This window comes from Lepidochelys kempii, chromosome 6, assembly GCF_965140265.1.
Source record: "Lepidochelys kempii isolate rLepKem1 chromosome 6, rLepKem1.hap2, whole genome shotgun sequence".
NCBI lineage: Eukaryota > Metazoa > Chordata > Testudines > Cheloniidae > Lepidochelys > Lepidochelys kempii.
The window spans coordinates 16,226,423-16,253,731 of record NC_133261.1 but is presented as its reverse complement, the minus strand read 5'-3'; the positions used below and the strand labels follow the sequence as shown (position 1 = coordinate 16,253,731).

Here is a 27,309-nt window from a genome sequence, read left to right as displayed (position 1 = left end):
CTTTCCTGAAATAAGCAAACAGAAAATGACAAAACTGAGACCTCCTCCTGGCTTTTCTTAGCCACTGCACTTAAGACTCACCTAGAATCACAAATATCAGTGCTTAAAGTGTGATCTTCACTTGGAGTAACAAGCCATACACACGCCCTTGCTTGCTGCACCACTGTGATGTTCCCCTCTGGTGTTATCCAGACCAGTGATCTTCTAGGCCACTCCAAACCTTGCCTCTGGGAGCCAGCCTTACCCAGATCTGCTGTGAGAACCCCCACTCCTGGGCTGTTCACGCACAGCCTCTGGCATGTCAGCTGCTCCCAGCTACTTGCAAGCGAATGACACTAGCCAATATCTCCAGTCCCAGACACAACCCTTGGAACCTCTGTCTTGCAGTGTCCAGTTATACCTGCTCGACACTGCAAGCTCATATAAGTTTGTCAATTTAACAAACAAATTGATATGTGTCAGGCTTGTTATCCCAAGGGGAGCCTTTGACACACCGCAAACCAAACACACTGCTTCAGGTAGAATAAACAAACAAACATGCTCAGTGCATCATGAGTCTTCTGAAGACACCCAACATGACAAACTTTGCATTGGCTACCACACAAACATTTTATAAAGATGGACATGGGGTGTAGGGTGTCCCCCTGAGGTACAGAGTGTCACATCTGGACCACGAGAAGCACATCGTCGGCATATGCCAACAGGGCCAGCTGCAACTCCATCTCCTGAAGCACCAACCCTGTCAACCTAAGATAAGGAGAAGACAGCCTTTAGGGTTTTATCAGTTTGAACGCATGCCTCAAGCGATTTCTGGGGCACCTGCCACATTTCAACATCTTACGGAGAAAGCTGTGGGAGACATGAACTTACTGCAAGTCTTGGTTTATTTGGATGATCTGATTGTATTTGGAAGAACCTGAGAGGAGCACGAAGAAAGACTTCTTAAAGTAATTCACAGGTTGGAGGCCTATGGACTGAAGCTTTCCATTGATAAGTGCAAGTTCTGCAGAACACCAGTGAATTACGTGGGTCACGTGTCCCAAGTGTTCTGCTTATAAGAAGCACACGGGATCTTTTTCAGTGGAAAAGGCAATATGCTGCATTTATTGGAAATACAATAATTAGCATATGCATTCAATCACACCACACACACACTGTCCTGCCAATTGATGTTATAGTTACCAGTCCAGATCAATCTAGAGGCCAGCTAGGTTGATCACGGGTAGGGAGGAGCCGGGTTCTGTCGGTCACGACACGATGCTCTGCGGAAGTATCTGGGGAAGTCTTGGCAGGACGAACCCAAAGTTTCATGGCAAGGCACCCTGTTCATATAGTGATTTTTCTTCATTGGGACCAATGAGTTTTGCATCATCATGCTGTAATCAATTATTGTTTGACCAGTGCTTGTTTTCTTAAATTGTCCTTCCTATCCTTTATCTTGTCCTTTCATCCCCTGATTACAGATAAAATCTCACTCTCAGAGATGTTCCAATATGCTTCTTTCACAGACTGGACTCCTTCCTAGTCTGGGTCTAGCAATCACTCATACCCCCGTAGTTACTGTCCTTTATTCCAGTTTCTTTGAGGCATCTCTTGGGGGTGGAGAGGCCATCTCTTAAGACAGTTGAAGAGAAAATGGAGAGGCTTCCAGGGTCTTTTATATTCTCTCTCTCTTGTGAGTGGAAACCCCTTTGTCCTTCTGTGCAAAGTCACATCAACAAAATGTTTGTAGCCATCTGGGCAAGTCCCATGTCTATGAATGATTCAGCTTTTTGCAGGCCGACGCCATTGTTTACATGTTAGTTTGAACATTCCCAGGAAAGCTCAGATGTGGCTTGGCATCTCCCTAAGTCCATTGTCAGTTAAGTGTTTCTTCATTGGGCACTTACTGAGAATAGTTCTTTCTCAAGAAGCTGACAAAATGCTTCACTGAGGCTACTTAGAATCAAACACATTGAGATACAAAAGGAAAAGGAGGACTTGTGGCACCTTAGAGACTAATAAATTTATTTGAGCATAAGCTTTCGTGAGCTACAGCTCACTTCATTAGATGCTTATGCTCAAATAAATTTGTTATTCTCTAAGGTGCCACAAGTCCTCCTTTTCTTTTTGCGGATACAGACTAACACGGCTGCTACTCTGAAACCTGTCAGAGATACAGGTACATAGCCAATATTCATAACTTCAAATACAAAAATGATCCACACATACAGACAGCATAATCATGAGCAGCAAACTACAACCTTTCCATAGATACCCCACTTGACCTCTTCTGTACAAGACGTGGTACAACCATAGGACCCTGCTTGCAACAATGATTTATAGGCCCTGTCAAAGACAACGTAGTACTGGTGGATGAAGACGTCTCCGAGGATCCAGAGCTCTCCGGAGGAGGTGGGGACGTCAATGCCTTCAAAGCCGGGAGAGCAAGAGCCTGAGTTCTGCACCAGGAAAAATGGGACAGGGGTTGTTGGGCTGGAACTCCACTGACTCCCTGTATGTTGGGCTGGAATCTCGGAGCTCCCAAACTAAGCTGCATGAGGCTGGGGCAGGCATGGATCGGAGACAGGCAGTGAGTCGAGTTTAGGTGTCAGTACCGACCCAATGCCTCAGCCAGCTGCTAGGGGTAGCTGCCCTTCAGATGGGATATACAGTGATCACTCTGGGCCCAAGGTGCTTGAAGGAATTGCCCGGTGCTCAGTTCTAACTGCTTCTGCAGAACAGCACATGGACCTCTGCAGCCCCTCCCCTAGACTTCCTGTCCGGGTTGCTAACCTCCTCCTTTCCCAGCCAGTACTCAATCACAACACCACTTAAACAGCACCCACGGGATTCTCCATTCCATATACTTATAACCAACCACTAGTAACGCTCAACTGATTTCCGAGGTGCCCTTCTTTCTAGCTAGGACCCTGCCGATCTCCCTGGATGCATCAGTGCTACTGCTGTCAGGAGGCAGTCAGTCCATTTGCTCCATGGTGGTACGTCCTGGGGCTCGCTTGTCTCCACCTGCTGTATTTGTTGCCTAACTGAGACTGTCTCAGGCCAAGCAGCCAACCCAGCACTCCTCCTCCCTCCCTTCTGGATGTTCCTCCTCTGTTCTTCCTCCTCAGTATGTGTCCGTCTTGGGTGACCGCCTCATACAACCTCAGGGCAGCCTCACGTGACCTCACCGCTGTTCATAGAATCATAGAATCATAGAATCATAGAATATCAGGGTTGGAAGGGACCCCAGAAGGTCATCTAGTCCAACCCCCTGCTCAAAGCAGGACCAATTCCCAGTTAAATCATCCCAGCCAGGGCTTTGTCAAGCCTGACCTTAAAAACCTCTAAGGAAGGAGATTCTACCACCTCCCTAGGTAACGCATTCCAGTGTTTCACCACCCTCTTAGTGAAAAAGTTTTTCCTAATATCCAATCTAAACCTCCCCCACTGCAACTTGAGACCATTACTCCTCGTTCTGTCATCTGCTACCATTGAGAACAGTCTAGAGCCATCCTCTTTGGAACCCCCTTTCAGGTAGTTGAAAGCAGCTATCAAATCCCCCCTCATTCTTCTCTTCTGCAGGCTAAACAATCCCAGCTCCCTCAGCCTCTCCTCATAAGTCATGTGTTCCAGTCCCCTAATCATTTTTGTTGCCCTTCGCTGGACTCTCTCCAATTTATCCACATCCTTCTTGAAGTGTGGGGCCCAAAACTGGACACAGTACTCCAGATGAGGCCTCACCAATGTCGAATAGAGGGGAACGATCACGTCCCTCGATCTGCTCGCTATGCCCCTACTTATACATCCCAAAATGCCATTGGCCTTCTTGGCAACAAGGGCACACTGCTGACTCATATCCAGCTTCTCGTCCACTGTCACCCCTAGGTCCTTTTCCGCAGAACTGCTGCCTAGCCATTCGGTCCCTAGTCTGTAGCTGTGCATTGGGTTCTTCCGTCCTAAGTGCAGGACCCTGCACTTATCCTTATTGAACCTCATCAGATTCCTTTTGGCCCAATCTTCCAATTGGTCTAGGTCCTTCTGTATCCTATCCCTCCCCTCCAGCGTATCTACCACTCCTCCCAGTTTAGTATCATCTGCAAATTTGCTGAGAGTGCAATCCACACCATCCTCCAGATCATTTATGAAGATATTGAATAAAACCGGCCCCAGGACCGACCCTTGGGGCACTCCACTTGATACCGGCTGCCAACTAGACATGGAGCCATTGATCACTACCCGTTGAGCCCGACAATCTAGCCAGCTTTCTACCCACCTTATAGTGCATTCATCCAGCCCATACTTCCTTAACTTGCTGACAAGAATACTATGGGAGACCGTGTCAAAAGCTTTGCTAAAGTCAAGAAACAATACATCCACTGCTTTCCCTTCATCCACAGAACCAGTAATCTCATCATAAAAGGCGATTAGATTAGTCAGGCATGACCTTCCCTTGGTGAATCCACGCTGGCTGTTCCTGATCACTTTCCTCTCATGCAAGTGTTGATGGCCATTGATTTCTATTACAGATGCGTGCTGCATCATGTCCACGATTTGGTGTGATTCTCAGCAGGGTTCTCCGGTGAGTCCAAATGAGTGAGATTTTACCCCTTTGGGAGCAATGTGACCATTAGAGATTTGCTGCGCTGCCTTTTCAAAACAATCCAGCATTCATTAGTCACCTGGAATCCAGGGCTGAGGAGTTCATAGATTAGCCTAGGACAGCACAATTTAACTCTAAATCTGTGTTGGTGGAATCACCTGCCCCCTCTTCCATAGCCTCGTGGATGTAATCTCTGCGAACTCGGAGCAGCCTGCTTAGCAGTCTGCCCCCGCCTCCAGGTGCAGTTCCACTGTGGTCACATGTTCCGCTTCTCTTGGCTGCCAGTCAGTGTCCAGTTGTTGGTCTTCCATGATCTCCGCAGGGCACTCCATTGCTATGCGGTCAGTTCCTGAGAGTTCATTCATGCCAACCTGGGCAGGCTTCTGTGACCAGCAGCCATCTCTTATTCCCCCTGTTTCCAAGAAGAAATTAACTCCTCCAGGCCCAGTGCCTAGCAATAAAAAGTAAGTAGGGGAAACTGAGTCATGCATGTTTTTCCTATAAATATTACAGACATTTCCATATTCTCCACATGTGTAAACCCAAACTTCACCGCAAACTGCTGAAACTCATGCCTGCTCAACTGACGCCCGTTGTCAGACATCACAATGGCAGGTGTGGCTCAGAGTTATGACTCGTGAAAATAGAGATGCGCAATCAACTGTTTAGCTGTAGTACCTTTTAGTGTGGCTGCCTGAGGGAAGTGAGACTAGTAGTTTAGGACAAATACATAGTCTTTTTTTTCCAGCCAATGTAGACGAATTTCTACTCCAGGGGGAAAATTTTTCCTCTGCCCCTAACATAGGATTTTGCTTGACTACGCCTGTATTTTTGGCATATACAACAAGCTTTGACAGTTCCTCAATGTTGCTGTTCGTTTGAGGCCAGTGTAAAATGTCTCTGACCCTTCGCTTAGATTTTTCAATCATGAAATGACCTTCATGTCTCCTTTTTTACATGTGTTTCTGCAGTAGCTCAGAGATCACCGTCCTGGTGCCTTTAAACAAAATCCCATCTAGGACTGAGAGCTTCCCCCTGAACTGGTGAGAGGGGCTGGGAACGCATGGTCACGGTCACTTGGTGCTAATAGCCTTAAGCACTTTCTGCAGCATGTCATCCTAAGCAGTAACTCTGGCAATCACAACCCACATTTTGTCTGCGGCTGGACTGGCTTTTTAATCAAACTGACATGTAGAACAGCTCTGGACTTTGCTCCATGGCTGTCTTGTCAAATGCTGTAGGGAGCATGTTTGAGACTGCCAAATCTCCCCAAGGTTCGTATTGGATTTGCAAATCCTATCTTTGCAGCTGAAAAAGTAATCTTTGTATTCATGGAGGTGGTGGGATGGTTCCCAGGCCCCTTTTGGCAATGGCAATAAGTGGTTTCTCATCCGTTTCAGGGAACACTGGCCTCCATAAATAAAGACATGAAACTCTTTACACCAGTGGACAAAAATCCAAAATCTCCTCCTGCACTTAGGATGGAAGAATCCAATGCACCGCTACAGACTAGGGACCGAATGGCTAGGCAGCAGTTCTGCAGAGCAGGACCTAGGGGTGACAGTGGATGAGAAGCTGGATATGAGTCAACAGTGTGCCCTTGTTGCCAAGAAGGCCAATGGCATTTTGGGATGTATAAGTAGGGGCATAGCGAGCAGATCGAGATTTTGATCATTCCCCTCTATTCGACATTGGTGAGGCCTCATCTGGAGTACTGTGTCCAGTTTTGGGCCCCACACTACAAGAAGGATGTGGATAAATTGGAGAGAGTCCAGCGAAGGGCAACAAAAATGATTAGGGGTCTGACTTATGACTCATGACTTATGCGGAGAGGCTGAGGGAACTGGGATTGTTTAGTCTGCAGAAGAGAAGAATGAGGGGGGATTTGATAGCTGCTTTCAACTACCTGAGAGGTGGTTCCAAAGAGGATGGTTCTAGATTATTCTCAGTGGTAGAAGATGACAGGACAAGGAGTAATGGTCTCAAGTTGCAGTGGGGGAGGTTTAGGTTGGATATTAGGAAAAACTTTTTCACTAGGAGGGTGGTGAAACACTGGAATGCGTTACCTCGGGAGGTGGTAGAATCTCCTTCCTTAGAAGTTTTTAAGGTCAGGCTTGACAAAGCCCTGGCTGGGATGATTTAGTTGGGGATTGGTCCTGCTTTGAGCAGGGGGTTGGACTAGATGACCTCCTGAGGTCCCTTCCAACCCTGATATTCTATGATCCTGCTGTAGGACGACTGTGCCAATATCTTCTTCAGAGATGTCCATGGACAACTGAGTTTTGAGCTTACTGTCAGAGTTTCACAGGACTGGGGCCTTTTTAACCCCTTCATTGTCTCAAACTCTCTATGAAGATTTGCACCCCAGGTGCATTGCATGTCTTTGCACAGTAATGCTCTAAGCTGGCTTGTTTGAGCTGTTAGCTTGGGCACAAATTTCCATAGACAGTTCACTGTTCCAAGGAATCATTGTACCCTTCCTTGTACGTTGGGGCAGGCATGTTGGTGATGGTCTCACCCTCACCGTGATCCACCTGTGTCCCTTGATAGACTAACTTCTTGCCCAGTGACATTGTTTCCATTACACAGAACTTTGGTGCTTGTTTTGGGGATTGGTCCTGCTTTGAGCAGGGGGTTGGACTAGATGACCTCCTGAGGTCCCTTCCAACGCTGATATTCTATGATTCTATTTTAGCTTTAGCTCAGCAGCTCTGGCTCTTTCCCAGCTGCTTGGAGCCTCTGGTTCTGCTGGTTTTCTCCAGATCAGAACATCGCCTGCGTAAACCATGGCACCCTCTGTACCATCAACAGCATGTTGTATTTTCCAGTGAAGCACCGCGGGTGCTGAACACAAGCCAGGTGTCCATCTGTGGAAATGGTGTCTCCCACAGGGGATGGGAGATCAAACATGTACTCTGTCCTTCTCAGGGCACCAACCAGAATCCTGCTGTGACACATCTCGCGTAGAGAAACACTTGGCACCCGCCATCTCCCCCAAAATATCTTTCCCTGTGGTAGTGAAAAACGTCCACTTTTTAAATAGATTTAATTCTTTTGAGGTTATGCATAAGCGAAGGGTTCTGTCTGTGTTTTCTATAACGACCAATGATTATACCCACTCTGTTAGTTCCTCTCCCTGCTCTGTGATTCCCAGATCAATGAGTCTGTCCAGCTCCTCTCTCAGCCTCTGCCTTAGTGTGAGGGGAGCTTTCCTCGGGGTGTGAATTGTGGGGCAGTTGGGCTCTTTCAGCTCTATTCTGTACTCTGCTGAAAGCTTCTCCATCCCCTGGAAGATGTCCTCAAACCCTTTGCACCCTCTTGATGAGACCAGGGGCTTGACACACTTAACCCAGTAATGGGTGTGCTTTTCCCTGGTACGATTCCACATTGTAGCTTTCCCAGTTTACCCATATGTCTCGTTCACATACTCCTTGTTGGGGATAAGCTCACGGCTATAAGCCCTGAGTTTACCTGTGGCTTTTCTTTTAGTGTCGATAACACTATTTGTGGCAACTCATCGGCTTGTGCACCAGTGTCCAACGTAACATTAATAAACCTCCCATTTGCTTTCCATCTGTGACAGCCAGGTCATCTTTTGCTGCACTGGTAGCCATTGCTCCTATGAAACATACAGCTGAGCTCGTGGTACTGTCGTCGTCCTCTTTGTCCAGGCTGCGCGCACTCTGCCGGTGCTGGAAAACTCTTGCAAAGCGATGGAATTAATGGCGGTTCTTGTGTCTCTTCTGATATGCCAGGCATTGCCTGAACTTCTGCTGGTGCTGTTCTTCCCTAATTCTGCCTGAGCTCGTGTGCCTTTCTGCTTTAGTATCTGGGAGTAGCCATGTTAGTCTGCATCCACAAAAATTGAAGAAGTGGTTTTTTACCCATGAAAGCTTATGTCTAAATAAATCTGTTAGTCTTTAAGGTGCCACCGGACTCCTTGTTGTTTCTGCCTTAGGTTTCCTATTAGAGAGACAGGGTGGGGGAGATAATATCTTTTATTGGACCAGCTTCTGCTGGGGAAAGAGAGAAACTTTCGAGCTACACAGAGCTCTTCTTCGGGTTTCCTACAGCATTTTGGATTCTCAATCATGCCTGCAGCGTCAGAGCTGTCCATTCTCCATGAGTGCTTGGACTTGGAGCGCTTCGTGAAGGGTTGATTCTGGGTCTCCTCGCTCTGTTCCGCATTCCAGTCACAGTGTGGTCTCTTCTCAGGGACTTGGTTAGTCCCCGCTCTGCCCCCTAAAAAACCCTGCAAAATTGGCTTGCCAGCCCTGGATCAGGCACAAATTCTACTCTAGTTTCACTTTCCTTTTGGAACCTCAGGTTAAAGTCTCATAAGTTTCAGTTTTATGCAGAGTGCAGTACTCCTTACATTTTTGTAAAACAGTTTCATAGTTAGTCTGACTTAACTGAAATTTTAGAGACACGTGCACCAGAACCTGCTCTGGTCAGAAATAAGGCTACATCTGATTGCCTCCCTTTTCACTGGCACCCATTGCTTGCAGACTCAATGCAAGGCTCTGTTTAAATCTCTTCCACTTGTCTTCCGTATTTCCAGCCAGCTTCAGCTCTGGTGGAATTTTGAGCTGCTCCATTTCTCCACTCAAGGTATTTTCTTGAATTGCTATTTAATCCTGGTACCACAGGGCATTCAGGAATCACTCTGGGCTCCAGGTGCTTAAGGGAGATCCTCTTTGTTGAGCGACCCCATTCCAACTGTCTCTGCCTAACAGAGCATGAGGGAATCAGCAGTGCTCCTCCGTCAGCCGTTCTGTCTAGGAAACTAAACCACTTGGAGATATAGTTCCCAGCTCCACACCAACCACTTCTCCTCCTTCGAAATCCCTTGGTAAGACAGAAGGTGCTCTCCCCACTGGCCTAGGCAAATTCTAATGGGAGCAATTATATTCTGCTCCCCTAACCCCCCTGTGATTATGACTGGACTGGGGCTTCTTCTCTGCCTTTCCTCGCCTTCTGAAAGAGCTCACCAGTTCCACACCAGAGAGGGGAAAAGTTCTGTCCGGGGGGGAAGACGACTCATTCTTGAATCCCACTTGCCCAAGCCCTGGAGCGCGAGGCAGTGAACTCTCTTGAGCTAGCCTCCGAGCTGGGGTAGCTGCTCATTTAACCCCTCTCCTACCCCAGTAAGCCCCCTGGCATGGTGATTTCCTGGGGCAGCCAGCTCTACAGGCTGCCTGTGCAGTCCTCTGGGGAAGAGCTCTTTGCCCTCCCCCCATGCTAAGGCCAGACTCTGTGCTGCATTTCAGTGATGGTCGTGCAGCCTCAGGCACAAGCCCTTGCTGAGAGGCCCCGACGCAGATACTTAACTGGTGGTGGTGAGCAGAGGGAACCTGATGCCATTGATAGTGAAGATGATGTCGGGCAGGGTGTGCTTGGCGCTGCAGCTGATCTGTAGGGAGAAAGACAACATCCAGGAGCCAGGTTAGTCACGGCTTCAGCACTCAACTCTCCAACAAGGGAGGTGGGCAAAGGGAAGCTGCATGTGATTAGCAATGGGGTCTGAAAGAGCTGGGTCACTGCCTGACTGGGTCCTCTCCAGGGATTGAACCTCTGGCTCTGAAAGCCTGAGGCTCTGCAGATTGAACCAAAGGACCAGTGCTGTCAGCTCAGACGGTCCCGGATTCTATATTTGGCCTGGCCACATGCTGGGGACGGTGATCTCCCCTGTGTTCCTGTGGGTTACCAGTGGGTGGAAGCACCAGAGAATCTGCAGAATGACCCAGCTGATCCCTATGCTGGCTGGGTGCAGCCTGTGGGCAGTGGCAGTGGAATCAGGGGTTCGGCCACACGCGTGTGTAGCAGATGCCCCTAGAAACACCCATCCCTCCTCCCTGACCTGACCAGGTTGCTGGAGTCCCCGCGGGCACCAACGCAGTGCAGGATTTTGGAGATGGCCGTGGGGGCCCCCGCCAGCACAGAGGTGCCGATGTCGACAATAGCCTGCCAGCCATTAGCACAAGAGATCAGGTGGCCATTCATGGTGATGCTGGAAGAGAGAGAGAGTCAGGGGAATGTCCCCAGGAACACTCCCGATCTCATCCCCACTCGGCCCACAAGCAGCCAGGGACAAACCTGTGGGGTGGAGCTGCCCCACTGCCCCTTTGCTATGACTACCAAGAACTTTGCTCTGATGTCTCATCCTAGACTTTTTCTTCCGTGGCTACTGCCCATCACTCCTTATGCTACAGCCTTCTGGGACTGACGGTCCCAGCTACCCTGCCCTTCCCATACTGCGAAGCAGAGCGGGACAGATGGGAGGGGGTGCTGGTATGAACAAAGTTGAGAATCACTGACCTGACCTAACCTAGCAGGGGAGTCCCATTCCTATGGCTCCACGGAAGGTGTTTTTGTGGCTCCCTTGTCTCTCATTTTGTCTAGACTCTGAAAGCTGAGCTTCCCCTGGCTCCGATGTACAATTCATTAACATTTGACCTGTCTTCCAATAGCCCCCAAGTGGAATGGCCAAGGGGTGGGCGATACCTGTCCATGGTGATTTCCCAGTAGGAGAGAGGGATCCAGTTCAGGCTCCCAGAGTAGTAAGATGAGTTGATGCCACTGAACATCACGAGAAGGGAGAGAGGAGAGTCAGGGAAGATGCATGAATTATTGGCTAAAGAGAGAATAACAAACACTTCAATGGAGGAGAGAGTCAGACTGGTGCATTTCACATCACGCAACACCCTTCCTCCACTATGAGGTCGGACAGTGGTGCACTATGGGCAGTGTAGTCTGACCAGGGACTCCAGCCTATACAGGAGACTGGGAGCAGGAGACACCCCCATTCAAACTCCCACCAAGCACAAGGGCAATATTTCCAAACTGAATTATTTCCGTTTTTGATTTTTTGCTGGAAAATAGAAATTTTCTTGGGGGGGACACACCCATTTTCCAGTCATAGCTCGTAACTAGATTCTTCCTAATGTTAATTTCCCCTGCAGTTGTTATTAGAGATATCATCATTCACTTCTGCTCCCCAAAACATATGGCACAAGCACAGAATGGCTGCCACGTTCCACCCCAGAGGTGGCTGTGTTTGGGAATTCTGATGCAAACATCGCAGGGATCGCTCTGTGAGAGGCGGTATAGGAATGTGAATCTTGCTGTAGACAGATGGGCTGCTTCCAGCCCTGACTTATGAGCTCAGGTAGAGAGAGAAGAGGTCCTGGGACACCAAATCCTCATTCATCATGTTGTCAAAGACAGGTTTGGCTCCAGAGGAGGAGATGCTGGAGAAGGCCAGACCCAGGATCCCATCGTAGGAGGCAAAGTAGCTTAAGTAGCTGGGTTCGGTCTTGCTCAGACTAAAGATCTGGTTGGTGTCCACAATGCCTCTGACCTAGGGGGAGGGATGGGGAGAATCAGATGCATCCTATATAATAATATTGGGGTTCATTAAACAACAAACCAGTGAATGAGAAAGTATAAAATCTTTGATAAAACAAACTAGGGAGCTTCTGTGGTGAACTGCTGTACACAGCGACACAGTGTTCTCCACCCCAGTTACCAGGGCACATCTCTAAATTCCTGTGTTTATAATACTGTCCCTTATGGGGGAGCCTGTCTAAATGACAATCTTCCACAAACATATCTCTACATCTTCCCCCTTAAAAAACAACAACAAAAACCTAGTAGTTCTTGTATACGAATATATAAACAGCTAACAACTATCTAATAATACACACATTAAATTCTCAACCCATCTAGCGTGTTCCCATAAACCCAGTGTGTCAACAATCTAGAGAGGAGAGGTTACCGGCACATCACTCTGGAGTGAATCTTTACCATTCACTTTCCTCAATAGCCTGTCTCCAGGCAGGTTAGCAAGTCTCAGGTCTTTCAGGGGGCGGGGTGGGGGGGCCGAGCACCCATGGGAAAGAGGGGAAGTCGGCGCCTATGCTCTGGTTTTGTAGTGGGAGTCACCATTCTGGAAAGTGCATCTGCAGTGAATATGAATTTACCGGGTGTGTAGGTCACAACCACATCATGCTTTTACAGCTTTATCATCATTCTTTGAAGCCTTAAGGTACAGTCATTTAGCGGTTTGTTAAATAACGCTATCAGGGGCTTGTGGTCCATTTCAACTTCCACTGTCTGGCCAGAAATATACTGATTGAGCCTGTCACAGGCCAACAATATTCCTAAAAGCTCCTCCTCAATCTGTGCATATCTGGTTTCTGCCTCAGACAGTGATTTGGATGCATATGCCATTGGTTGCCAACAATCCTCATGCTTCCGTAAAATCACTGCACCTACCCCAGACTGTGAAGCTTCTGCTGAGATTTAAATAGGCCTTTCTGGTGCATAGAACGTCAACACTGTCTCTTTTATCAGTTGTTGTTTTAAACCTTCCCATGATGCCTCCTGTTCTGCACCCCAACACCATTCGATTTTGTTCTCTAGGAGTGTTCTCTAAGCCGCTGCTTTGGTAGATAGATTACGGATGAATTTTCCAAAATAATTAACCATTCCCAGGAACCGTTGGACATCTTTCTTTGACTGCAGACGTGGCATCATTTCAGAGGCTGAAATCTATATCTAATCAGGTTGTACACCTTTGTTGGAAATAATGTCCCCAACAAAAGTCAGTTCTGTAACCCTTAAAACACATTCCTCCCTGTCAGCGGCATAGTATCACCTAGGCCGACAAGGCCTAGGCCTAGGGCGGCAAATTTGCAGGGCCGGCAAATTTTTAATAGCAGCATTTTTGTAATCGTGACATCAGCGCCGCGCGCCGCGATTCTATCAATCACAGCGCGCATTGAAACCACCCACGACGGTGCGACGCCCTTTAGTAAAGAACATGCTCACGACAATCCTAAGCATTAACAATATGACCGGAAGGAAGAAATTAAGCGGTTCTCAGTTCAAAAAAAATTCTATACAAAAGAAAGAAAGGGAAAATGAAATGATAGCAAAAATGCGCAAAATGGATTCCTTTATTGTATCAGTTAGTGCCGACAGTGAGACAGAAAAAATACTTGAAAATAGTAGTGAAGTAAAAAGTGAAAATATTGGTATGATTAAAGTACATATTGAAACTAAGGAAGAAATTCCGGCTGTGGTTAGTGTTGAAGAAAATGCTCCAAATACTAGCATATCAGAGACTACCAGGAATCATGTTGATCTGGATATCTTTGACAATACTGCAGAGACTTGTGAATCATGTTAATCAGAAATTCAATCTGACATTGAAGTATCTACCATAAGTGACGACCCGGCCCAATGGATATTGAATGATGCTACAATTGAGTATTTATCAACACATGGTATTAAACACAATATTGATAGTGATTGTACTAACTCAAAAAGACAATATACTGATAAAATGCATGTTCTAACAAAAAATGTGTTTGAACGACATCTTTTAAACGGTGAAGTAAAGCCACGGCAATATCTTGTATATTCGGAGAGCAAAGGAGCCGTGTTTTGGGCCCCATGTCGATTATTCAGAGGGATCTCTAGTCTGGTGACAAATGGATACCATGACTGGAAAAACATATCAGCTCGACTATGTGAACATGAAAATTCAACTGAACATAAAACGTGTGCACTGACAGTGGTGAGGAGAGGCGAGATATCCGGAAGAATTGAAACGAATTTAATATTTCAAATGAAAGAAGACATTATTTATTGGAGAAATGTGTTGAAGAGGATTGTAGCAATGGTAAAGAAACTTTCAAGCAGAGGACTTGCATTTAGAGGTAAGGTTGAAAAATTTGGATCACCACGGCACTTACATGATAGCCCTTGAGGTTGTCGCAGAATTCGATCCATTTCTAGCAAATCACATTGCACATTATGGAAATGAAGGTCAAGATAACGTATCTTATCTTTCATCCTATATATGTAGTGAATTTATAAAATTGATGTTTGCCTACCTGCTCTTAAAAATCTCCAATGATGGAGATTCCACAACCTCCCTCGGCAATTTATTCCAGTGCTTAACCACCCTGACAGTTAGGAAGTTTTTCCTCATGTCCAACATAAGCCTCCCTTGCTGCAATTTAAGCCCATTGCTTCTTGTCCAATCCTCAGAGATTAAGAAGAACAATTCTTCTCCCTCCTCCTTCTAAGAACCTTTTCTGTAGTTGAAAACTGTTACCATGTTCCCTCTTGGTTTTCTCTTTTCCAGACTAAACAAACCCAATTTTTTCAATCTTCCCTCATAGATCATGTTTTCTAGACCTTTAATCATTTCTGTTGCTCTTCTCTGGACTTTCTCCAATTTGTCCACATCTTTCCTGAAATGTGGTGCCCAGAACTGGACACAATACTCCAGTTGAGGCTGAATCAGCACCGAGTAGAGCAGAAGAATTACTTCTCATACTTATACATCCCAGAATGGCGTTCACTTTTTTTGCAACAGTGTTACACTGTTGACTCATGTTTAGCTTGTGGTCGACGATGACCTCCAGATCCCTTTCCGCAGTACTTGTTCCTGGGCAGTCATTTCCCATTTTGTATGTGTGCAACTGATTCTTCCTTCCTAAATGGAATACTTTGCATTTGTCCTTATTGAATTTCATCCTATTTCCTTCAGTCCATTTCTCCAGTTTGTCCAGATCATTTTGAATTTTAATCCTATCCTCCAAAGCACTTGCAACCCCTCCCAGCTTGGTATCATCTGCAAACTTTATAAGTGTACTCTCTATGATGCCATTATCTAACTCATCAATGAAGATATTGAACAGAACCAGACCCAGAACTGATCCCCACTTGTTATACCCTTCCAGCATGACTGTGAACCATGGATAACTACTCTCTGGGAATTGTTTTCCAACCAGTTTTGACACACTTTATAGTAGCTCCATCTAGGTTGTATTTCTCTAGTTTGTTTATGAAATGGATGGATAACTGGAGGGACCTCAATTCCTCAATTCCTCAATTTCAAGGAATCCCTGTTGAGGTTATAGGGACAAACCATCCTGATGAGTCAAAAGAATAGTAAATATGGCAGGCGACCAGCTTGGCTTAACGGTGAAATCCTAGCGGATCTTAAACATAAAAAAGAAGCTCACAAGAAGTGGAAGGTTGGACATACGACCAGGGAAGAGTATAAAAATATTGCTCGGGCATGTAGGAATGAATTCGGGAGGGCCAAATCGCACCTGGAGCTGCAGCTAGCAAGAGATGTCAAGAGTAACAAGAAGGGTTTCTTCAGGTATGTTGACAACAAGAAGAAAGCCAAGGAAAGTGTGGGCCCCTTACTGAATGAGGGAGGCAACCTAGTGACAGAGGATGTGGAAAAAGCTAATGTGCTCAATGCTTTTTTTGCCTCTGTCTTCACTAACAAGGACAGCTCCCAGACTGCTGCGCTGGGCATTACAACATGGGGAGTAGATGGCCAGCCCTCTGTGGAGAAAGAGGTGGTTAGGGACTATTTAGAAAAGCTGGACGTGCACAAATCCATGGGGCCGGACAAGTTGCATCCGAGAGTGCTAAAGGAATTGGAGGCTGTGATTGCAGAGCCATTGGCCATTATCTTTGAAAACTCATGGCGAACGGGGGAAGTCCCAGATGACTGGAAAAAGGCTAATGTAGTGCCAATCTTTAAAAAAGGGAAGAAGGAGGACCCTGGGAACTACAGGCCAGTCAGCCTCACCTCAGTTCCTGGAAAAATCATGGAGCAGGTCCTCAAGGAATCAATCCTGAAGCACTTACATGAGAGGAAAGTGATCAGGAACAGTCAGCATGGATTCACCAAGGGAAGGTCATGCCTGACTAATTTAATCGCCTTCTATGATGAGATTACTGGTTCTGTGGATGAAGGGAAAGCAGTGGATGTATTGTTTCTTGACTTTAGCAAAGCTTTTGACACGGTCTCCCACAGTATTCTTGTCAGCAAGTTAAAGAAGTACGGGCTGGATGAATGCACTATAAGGTGGGTAGAAAGTTGGCTAGATTGTCGGTCTCAACGGTAGTGATCAATGGCTCCATGTCTAGTTGGCAGCCGGTGTCAAGTGGAGTGCCCCAGGGGTCGGTCCTGGGGCCGGTTTTGTTCAATATCTTCATAAATGATCTGGAGGATGGTGTGGATTGCACTCTCAGCAAATTTGCAGATGATACTAAACTGGGAGGAGTGGTTCATACGTTGGAGGGCAGGGATAGGATACAGAGGGACCTAGACAAATTGGGCCAAAAGAAATCTGATGAGGTTCAATAAGGATAAGTGCAGGGTCCTGCACTTAGGACGGAAGAACCCAATGCACAGCTACAGACTAGGGACCGAATGGCTAGGCAGCAGTTCTGCGGAAAAGGACCTAGGGGTGACAGTGGACGAGAAGCTGGATATGAGTCAGCAGTGTGCCCTTGTTGCCAAGAAGGCCAATGGCATTTTGGGATGTATAAGTAGGGGCATAGCGAGCAGATCGAGGGACGTGATCGTTCCCCTCTATTCAACATTGGTGAGGCCTCATCTGGAGTACTGTGTCCAGTTTTGGGCCCCGCACTACAAGAAGGATGTGGATAAATTGGAGAGAGTCCTGTGAAGGGCAACAAAAATGATTAGGGGTCTGGAACACATGACTTATGTGGAGAGGCTGAGGGAACTGGGATTGTTTAGTCTGCAGAAGAGAAGAATGAGAGGGGATTTGATAGCTGCTTTCAACTACCTGAGAGGTGGTTCCAGAGAGGATGGTTCTAGACTACTCTCAGTGGTAGAAGAGGACAGGACAAGGAGTAATAGTCTCAAATTGCAGTGGGGGAGGTTTAGGTTGGATATTAGGAAAAACTTCTTCACTAGGAGGGTGGTGAAACACTGGAATGCATTACCTAGGGAGGTGGTAGAATCTCCTTCCTTAGAAGTTTTTAAGGTCAGGCTTGACAAAGCCCTGGCTGGGATGATTTAATTGGGGATTGGTCCTGCTTTGAGCAGGGGGTTGGACTAGATTCATAGATTCATAGATATTTAGGTCAGAAGGGACCATTATGATCATCTAGTCTGACCTCCTGCACAATGCAGGCCACAGAATTTCACCCACCACTCCTAAAAAAGACCTCACACCTATATCTGTGCTATTGAAGTCCTCAAATTGTAGTTTGAAGACCTCAAGGAGCAGAGAATCCTCCAGCAAGTGACCCGTGCCCCATGCTACAGAGGAAGGCGAAAAACCTCCAGGGCCTTCCAATCTGCCCTGGAGGAAAATTCCTTCCTGACCCCAAATATGGCGATCAGCTAAACCCTGAGCATATGGGCAAGATTCATCAGCCAGATACTACAGAAAATTCTTTCCCGGTAACTTGGATCTTACCCCATCTAAAAACCCATCACAGGCCATTGGGCCTATTTACCATGAATATTTAATTACCAAAACCATGTTATCCCATCTTCCATCTCCTCCATAAACTTATCGAGTTTAATCTTAAAGCAAGATAGATCTTTTGCCCCCACTACTTCCCTCGGAAGGCTATTCCAAAACTTCACTCCTCTGATGGTTAGAAACCTTCGTCTAATTTCTAATCTAAATTTCCTAGTGGCCAGTTTATATCCATTTGTTCTTGTGTCCACATTGGTACTGAGTTTAAATAATTCCTCTCCCTCTCTGGTATTTATCCCTCTGATATATTTATAGAGAGCAATCATATCTCCCCTCAACCTTCTTTTAGTTAGGCTAAACAAGCCAAGCTCCCTGAGTCTCCTTTCATAAGACAAGTTTTCCATTCCTCGGATCATCCTAGTAGCCCTTCTCTGTACCTGTTCCAGTTTGAATTCATCCTTCTTAAACATGGGAGACCAGAACTGCACACAGTATTCCAGGTGAGGTCTCACCAGTGCCTTATATAACGGTACTAAAACCTCCTTATCCCTACTGGAAATACCTCTCCTGATGCATCCCAAGACGACATTAGCTTTTTTCACAGCCATATCACATTGGCAGCTCATAGTCATCCTATGATCAACCAATACTCCAAGGTCCTTTTCCTCCTCTGTTACTTCTAGTTGATGCGTCCCTAGCTTATAACTAAAATTCTTGTTATTAATCCCTAAATGCATGACCTTACACTTCTCACTATTAAATTTCATCCTATTCCTATTACTCCAGTTTACAAGGTCATCCAGATCCTCCTGTAGGGTATCCCTGTCCTTCTCTAAATTAGCAATACCTCCCAGCTTTGTATCATCTGCAAACTTTATTAGCACACTCCCACTTTTTGTGCCCAGGTCAGTAATAAAAAGATTAAATAAGATTGGTCCCAAAACTGATCCTTGAGGAACTCCACTGGTAACCTCCCTCCAACTTGACAGTTCACCTTTCAGTAGGACCCGTTGTAGTCTCCCCTTTAACCAATTCCCTATCCACCTTTCAATTTTCCTATTGATGCCCATCTTATCCAATTTAACTAATAATTCCCCATGTGGCACAGTATCAAACGCCTTACTAAAATCTAAGTAAATTAGATCCACTGCGTTTCCTTTATCTAAAAAATCTGTTACTCTCTCAAAGAAGGAGATCAGGTTGGTTTGGCACGATCTACCTTTTGTAAAACCATGTTGTATTTTGTCCCATTTACCATTGACTTCAATGTCCTTAACTACCTTCTCCTTCAAAATTTTTTCCAAGACCTTGCATACTACAGATGTCAAACTAACAGGCCTATAATTACTTGGATCACTTTTTTTCCCTTTCTTAAAAATAGGAACTATGTTAGCAATTCTCCAATCATACGGTACAACCCCTGAGTTTACAGATTCATTAAAAATTCTTGCTAATGGGCTTGCAATTTCTTGTGCCAATTCTTTTAATATTCTTGGATGAAGATTATCTGGGCCCCCCGATTTAGTCCCATTAAGCTGTTTGAGTTTCGCTTCTACCTCAGATATGGTGATGTCTACCTCCATATCCTCATTCCCATTTATCATGCTACCATTATCCCTAAGATCCTCTTTAGTCTTATTAAAGACTGAGGCAAAGTATTTGTTTAGATATTGGGCCATGCCTAGATTATCCTTGACCTCCACTCCATCCTCAGTTTTTAGCGGTCCCACTTCTTCTTTCTTTGTTTTCTTCCTATTTATATGACTATAGAACCTTTTACTATTGGTTTTAATTCCCTTTGCAAGGTCCAACTCTACTTGACTTTTAGCCTGTCTCACTTTATCCCTACATATTCTGACCTCAATAAGGTAGCTTTCCTTACTGATCCCTCCCTTCTTCCACTCCCTATATGCTTTCTGCTTTTTCTTAATTACCTCTCTAAGATGCTTGCTCATCCAGCTTGGTCTACAACTCCTGCCTATGAATTTTTTCCCCTTTCTTGGGATGCAGGCTTCCGATAGCTTCTGCAGCTTTAATTTAAAATAATCCCAGGCCTCCTCTACCTTTAAACCCATAAATTCTTCAGTCCAATCCACTTCCCTAACTAATTTCCTTAATTTTTGAAAGTCAGCCCTTTTGAAATCAAAAACCCTAGTTGCAGATTTATTTTTGTTAATCCTTCCATTCAGTTTGAACTGAATTAGCTCATGATCACTTGAGCCAAGATTATCCCCTATAACCATTTCCTCTATGAGGTCCTCATTACTCACCAAGACCAAATCTAAAATGGCATCCCCTCTAGTCGGTTCAGCAACTACTTGCTGAAGGAATCCATCAGCTATCGCATCTAGGAAAATCTGAGCCCTATTATTATTACTAGCACTCGTCCTCCAGTCTATATCTGGGAAGTTAAAGTCTCCCATGATCACACAGTTTCCATTAGTATTTACTTTATTAAAAACATTAAAAAGGGCTCTATCCATATCCAAATTAGATCCCGGCGGTCTATAGCACACCCCAAGCACTATCCCAGGGGAGGCTCTAATAGTTTTCTTCCCCAATTTAATTGTTGCCCAGACAGACTCAGTCATATCCATTTCATCGCTTCTTATTTCTTTACATTCTATCTCATCATTGATATACAATGCTACTCCACCACCTTTACCTTTATTTCGGTCTTTCCTAAACAGCACAGACCCTTCAATACCTGTAGCCCAGTCATGACTACTATTCCACCAGGTCTCTGTTATACCTATAATATCTGGTTTCACTTCCTGCACCAGTAACTCTAGTTCCTCCATTTTGTTACCTAGGCTCCTTGCATTAGTGTACAAACATCTTAATTTTTGCTGTTTGGCCTCACTCACATTCTGTACCCTATTAGGCACGGTTATTTTACTACCAGTATAACCTATTAAACTTGTATCTACACTGCCCTTCCTCCTACCTACAGCTGTATCCACTCTTACTTCATTTTCTTTCCACTCTATGCTAAATTCTGGCGTGGAGATTACCTGGACATCTCCCAACCATCTCCCCCAAATTCCTAGTTTAAAGCTCTCTTAATCAGTTGTGCCAGCCTCCATCCTAGAAGTCTATTTCCTTCCCTACTCAGATGAAGTCCATCCCGAGAGAACTGTCCTCTATCCATGAATGCCTCCCAATGGCCATACATCCCAAAGCCCTCCTTATAGCACCACTGCCTAAGCCATCTATTGATAGTCATAATCTTGTCACACCTTTGTTGCCCTTCTCTAGGAACAGGCAGAATCCCACTAAAGATCACCTGAGCCTCAATTTCCTTAAGCGTCCTCCCCAGCCTAGCATAGTCTCCCTTAATACTTTCCAGCGAGAATCTAGCCGTATCATTTGTTCCCACATGAAGGATAATTAGGGGATTCTTTCCCGCTCCCTTTAGAATCCTTTTCAACCTCAGGTCTACATCCCGTATCTTAGCACCTGGAAGACAGCACACCCTCCTATTTTCTGGATCAGCTCTGGTTACAGGCCTATCTATTCTTCTCAGTAAAGAGTCCCCAATCACATAGACCTGCCTTTTCCTAGTGACGGTGCTATTCTCCAGTCTATCCCCTGTTCCCTCTGGCTGCAAGTTCTTTCCATTCCCATTCTCCCTTGTAATCCTTTTTAACCCATCCTGTATCCTCCTGGGGCTCATATTTGGTGTAATCTCCATTAACTCTTCCCCTTTTCCTATAGGACTAACCGCTCTTCTCTTCTTCCTTGCCCTGTCACCTTCAGTGACTACCTGCTGAGCCCCTTCTTCATTTTCCAACTCTGCAAACCTATTCTGAAGCTCTATTTCTCCTTCACTAGCCCGTCTTTTCCTCTGCCTAGTTCTTTTAGTCACATGCTTCCACTGACCACTTTCCTCACCCAGTCTCCCCTCAGAATTCCCTAGTCCTGCTTCCATCTGCAAGTCTGAGCTTTTCTCTTCAGATACCTCATGTCTTTGCTCCATAATCTGCTCAAACCCCTTCCTAAGGTCCCTTCCAACCCTGATATTCTATGATTCTATGACCTGCTTGTTTATCCGGATTATATGTTCACCCAGCAAGCAACTCAACCTTTGAAACCGATCATGATATTCCCAAAACAGTGCCTCATAGCCAGGTTCAGTATGATCATTTAGTGAGAACACCCGGTTTACCAGATTGAGTTTTTCACTCGCAGCCAGGCCTAAAATTGGTGTCACCTTCTTTGGCACTTCAGTGAACAGGAGCCTGCACACAGTGTTTTTATGGTTGATGCTAGCAACGCACCTCCCCTTCACTGGTATGTTTGTTCCAGAATAACCAGTTACTCTTATTTTTGTTGGTCCCAGTTTGGTCTTATTTTCAGTCTCTCATAATCTTGTTCTGACAGAATATTAACCTGAGCTCCTGTGTCCAGTTTCAGTGGAAGAATTGTTTCATTCACTGTCACAAGTAGTATCCAGTCCCTCTCATCAGGCTTTCTAGATTCCAGTACATCTATGAAAAACTCCCCAACCAGGTAGTCTTCAACTGAATGTGCTTGAGTTTTCTAGTATCAGAGGGGTAGCTGTGTTAGTCTGTGTGCACTAACTATGTTAGTCTTGCATCTCAAGAAGTGGTGTTTTACCCACGAAAGCTTATGCCCAAATAAATCTGTTAGTCTTTAAGGTGCCACTGTACTCCTCATTGTTCTTGACTTTTCTGCATTTGAGATCTGCAGCATTTTGCAAAATCATTATTTCCCCCACATTTATGACAGTTTCCCAAAGACAACACAGTGTTTGGGGCCATGCTGTGATCCACACCTTCCCCATGACTGTCTGTACTCAGCCTTCCCCCTTGCACTGGTTTTCATAGTGAGTGGTTCCACTCTTTGATTTGACTTATTCTGGCTATATGCTTTTGTACTTAGCACACAGATAGCTCCCTCTGGTGGATTCAGCTCTCTGGCTTGTGTTTTCACAGTTTCTGCTGCCCTGCATATCTGGAGAGCTTGTTTTAAAGTTAAGTCTCCTTCACAGAGCAGTCTCTCTCTTAACACCTTGTCTTTAATGCCACAAATGATTCTATCTCTGACCAGTCAACTCACCAAAGTTGCAGGTTTTACTGAGTTTCCTTAATTATGTGACATATTGCTCTATGGTATAATTGATTTTTTGCAGGCATGTAAAAAAATTGTGTCTCTCAAAGGTCTCATTCCTTTTTGGCATGCAGTGTTCCTCAAATTTAGTCAGTACAGTTGCTCCTCCCTTAACCCTGCAGTTATGTTCCTGAAAAATGCGACTTTAAGAGAAACGATGTTAAGCGAATCCAATTTCCCCATAAGAATTAACGTAAATGAGAGGGTTAGGTTCCAGGGAAATTATTTTCACCAGACAAAAGACTATATTATCTATGTATATACACACACAGTATAAGTTTTAAACAAACAATTTAATACTGGTACACAGCAATGAAGATTGTGAAGCTTGGTTGAGGTGGAGGAGTCAGAGGGTGGGATATTTCCCAGGGAATGCCTTACTGCTAAATGATGAACTAGCAATTGGCTGAGCCCTCAAGGGTTAACTCTTACACTCTACAAGGCAGCAGGAATGGAGGGAGGGGAGATAGCATCGCAGACAGAGACAGAGACACACACCCTGTGTGTGAGAGAGAGATGTGCATTGCCCCGTTAAGTAGCTGACCCTACTCTTACGTACACTGCCTTGTTAATTAGATCAGCTTGCAAGCTCCTTCCGTTCTGAGCCCTGTCATGTGTTCCCCTGCTCTATGGAAGATGGGGTAAGAGGGCTGCAGGAGCAGGGGGGAGGGGGACACCCTGACATTAGCTCCCTTTTTCCTCCCCTGCCCCTGCCCCGCACAGCAAGCAGGAGTCTCGGGGAGCAGCTCCAAGGCAGAGGGCAGGAGCACCACATGGCAGTGGGGGGAGGGACAGCTGAACTGCAGGCAATTGGTAGCCTGCTGGGCAGCTGGTGCACAGGGAACTTAGAGGAGTGGGGAGCTGATGGGGGGCTGCCGGTCCACCCTGGTTCCAAGCCCTCACCAGCTAGCTGCAACAGGCTGCTCTTCCTGCAAGCAGTGGACAAAGCAGGCAGCTGCCAAACGATGTTAGAAGGGAGCATTGCACAACTTTAAATGAGCATGTTCCCTAACTGATCAGCAACCTAACAATGAAACAATGGATGACTTTAAGTGAGGAGTTACTGTATTTTACTTAACTTCATGCTTTCACCTTCTTCAAACTTAAAGTTGTTATAAATATCCAATGCTTCCTCCACAACAACATGCAAAAACATTGATAAATTCACTTTATCATTTTCTCCTCTGCCCCATCGCTACTAAATACAATTCAAATCTCTATCTGAATTTTTTTCTCAGTTCTCTGCAACATTGCCTGACAGTTGCAGACTGGATGGAGGTTGCAATACATCCATTTTTGGCTTTCCCCCTCCTCTTTAAGCTGGTCAAGCTACTATGGTGCTCACCAAATACATACAAAAGCCTTTGTTCTCTGTTTGCTCCTCCACATACTCCCCTTGCCTCTGCTTTCAGTTTTAAACACAGGAATTGACTTTGAAATGACTGCTATCTCCTTCTCACTCAGTACTTCTGACACCATGTAACGATCTTGGGGTTCATTAAACATCAAAGCAGTGAATGAGAAAGGAATAAAACTTAATAAAACAAACTAGGGAACTTCTGTCGTGAACTGCTGTACATAGCGACACAGTGTTCTCCACCCCATCTTCCAGGGTACATCTTTAAATTTCTATATTCATAATACTGTCCCTTATGATGGAGCGTCTCTAAATGATATTCTTCCACAAACATATCTGTACATGCTGCACCTGGGAAAAGCTGACCAGCCCTACCCCAGGGACCTTACAAGTCTGCATTATGCCAGAGGCTGCCATTCCGGGCACTTTGCCTTCCCCCAAATGGGTATTTACAGTGCATGGTTTAGGTTAAGATGACATTTCTGTTTCTAGGCTGACTATTCCAAGAGTTCGAACATTCGCATACTTACTCAGATTGTCTTGAAATTTACTGTGACTTGGAGAAGACATAGTAAGCCAAATCTGTGGTCACTCGAGAAAGAGTTTCCTGAGCGATAGCCTTCCCCTCTTCCCCAAACTAGTGTTTCATAAAGTCCATAGATTCCACCAATTTTTTTTTTTTTTTTAAAAAACTCAGGCCTGGTGCTTAAACCACAGCTCTCAGCCTCCCCAAAGTGATCACAGTCCCTCAATATTTATCTCACCAACTGCCTGGCACCCACTGTCCCTTTGGGGAAGCAATTATGAAAGTGTTATGAAAGACAGAGCTTTGCTGGCTGGGGTACTGTGGAGTAAACACTCGTGCACCGCACAGAGCTTTCCAGCCAGCCTGGTTTCAGGTGACCTTGGTGGCTCAAGGGGACATGCTGTGTGGCCACAGAGGTGGAGCCACAGCCAGGGATTGTACCTTTGCCCTTCGCAGAGAACTGAGACTGACTTGCAGGCATGGTGTGGCTATTCTCCTCTTCTGCTGAGGTGGGGCCGGGGCCTGCCTCTTCTCTGCCTCCTCCCCTGAGCATGCCGCGTCCCTGCTCCTCCCCCCTCCCTCCTGGAAAGTCCTAAGTGCTGCCAAACAGCTTGGCTGCTGGTGGAGTCAGTGCCTAGGGCGGGCCCCAGGAAATAACTCTGTAGGCCGCGTGTTTGAGACCCCCTGGGTTCGATGGACCATTGGTCGGACCTAGTACGGCAGCTCTTACGTTCTTATGCCCCACTCCAGATCTTTCAACAAAGTGGCAAAATGGAAATCCAATTTTAAGAAGGGAGGTTTGGTTTGAGATCTCTGATGCCACAGAGACAATTGAGGTGTAGCTGGTTTTGGGAAGAGAACATGCTCATATAAGGTCTGGTGGGACTTTCCCATATTTCTGTACCCCGGCTTAATGTTCAGAGTTTAGTCTTCTCAAGACTTGGATTGAGCTTTATTTTACATAGAATTAAATCTCTGCTGGGACAGTGGGACAGTCTCTAAAAGCAAATGCTTACTAAGCACTGATCTACACTAGAAAATTAGATCGACCCAGCTAAATCCACACCCCTGAGCAATGTAGTTAAGCCGACCTAAGTTCTATTTAGACAGTGCTAGGTGGGCAGAAGAATTCTCCTGTCGACCTAGCTACTGCCTGTCGGGGAGGTGGATTTATGACAGTGACAGGAGAACCCCTCCCGTCGGCCGTAGGTAGTGTCTCCCCCAAAGCGCTACAGGTGATGTAGCTGCAGCACTGTAGCTGTGCCACTGTACTGTTTTAAGTGTAGACGTGGCCTAAATCTCTCTCTCTTTCTCTGTGAATGCATATGTTTACTTAAGTCTTGAACAACCGTGACTATTGTCAAGAGCAACTGTTAAAGCCAACCCTTTCAGGGGATTCCCCCCAAGTTTTACTCTTTGTTACTACCACAGCACGCTACTGCAATATAATTATGGGCACACACATATGTAGGCTCCCGAATGGCTCTTGTGGGGGAGGGTTTACCCTGCTCAGTCTCTGTGGAATGGTGTCCGGACCCTTTGTAGGGCGGGCCATGGACAGCAGTGTAGTCCTGGAGCTGGAAGGTACTGGAATGCCAGAGATCCCCACTGGCCTGGCTCTCTACCCCTGCCCCCATGCTGCTCTCTGCTCCTGCCCTCACATGCAGGGGGCTGAATGCAGCCCTAACCTAGGGGCTGAGGGGTGAGGAGGGTCAAAGGGGTGTGCTGTGGAGGGTGGATAGTACGGAAATGGTGTTCCAGCACATTCCAGCTCCACTACACCACTGGCTGTCTCCTTAGAGCCTGGGAAACAAACGCTAGTGTCCCACAGTCTCTTCAAGCTCCCTGTGAGCCTCTGCCATGTGCACAGCCTGCAGCCCTTCTCCTCTGCCTCTTCTCCGCTTGGGGGAGTGGGATGGGTTTAATTCCTGCAACGCCATCCTGACAGTGTACCCTTCTAGTGCTTGTGCCGCTCCACCACTGAGTCCTCCAGTCTGGCTCCCATTCTTCCTGTGGCTGAACTCCTCCCCTTGCGTTTCCATTGGTTCCACTCTCAGAGAGGGATTCTGGGTGGCCAGGCTGCATGCCCACAATGGAAATCTCCCAAGTACCTTCAAACAGCTAATGCACACGCCTAGTGGCCACCACGCCCAATTTCAGGGTGATTCCAGCCTATCCAGCGTAGTCACTCTGCCTGCCTCCAGCAAGTCTGCTGGCATGAAGAGTCCCACCCAGAAGGCAAGCACACAGGATACACAGGGACTCCTGCCCCACAGAACCCCCTGCTATTCCTGTCTTGGGTCTCCAAGCAGCTCTGCTGATGCCCCTTCAGCTTGACTCACAGGCCCCCCTGCTATTCCAGCCCTCGGGCCTGACACACATACATTTGCTCCTCACTCCTGACCTGCAGCTCCCCTTCCAGTTCCAT

At 46.2% G+C, this 27,309-nt stretch overlaps 1 pseudogene; it reads right to left on the bottom strand.

The window, feature by feature from the left end:
• Positions 1–659: 659 nt before the first annotated feature.
• LOC140913275 (pepsin A-like) lies at positions 660–27,309 on the bottom strand (annotated as a pseudogene).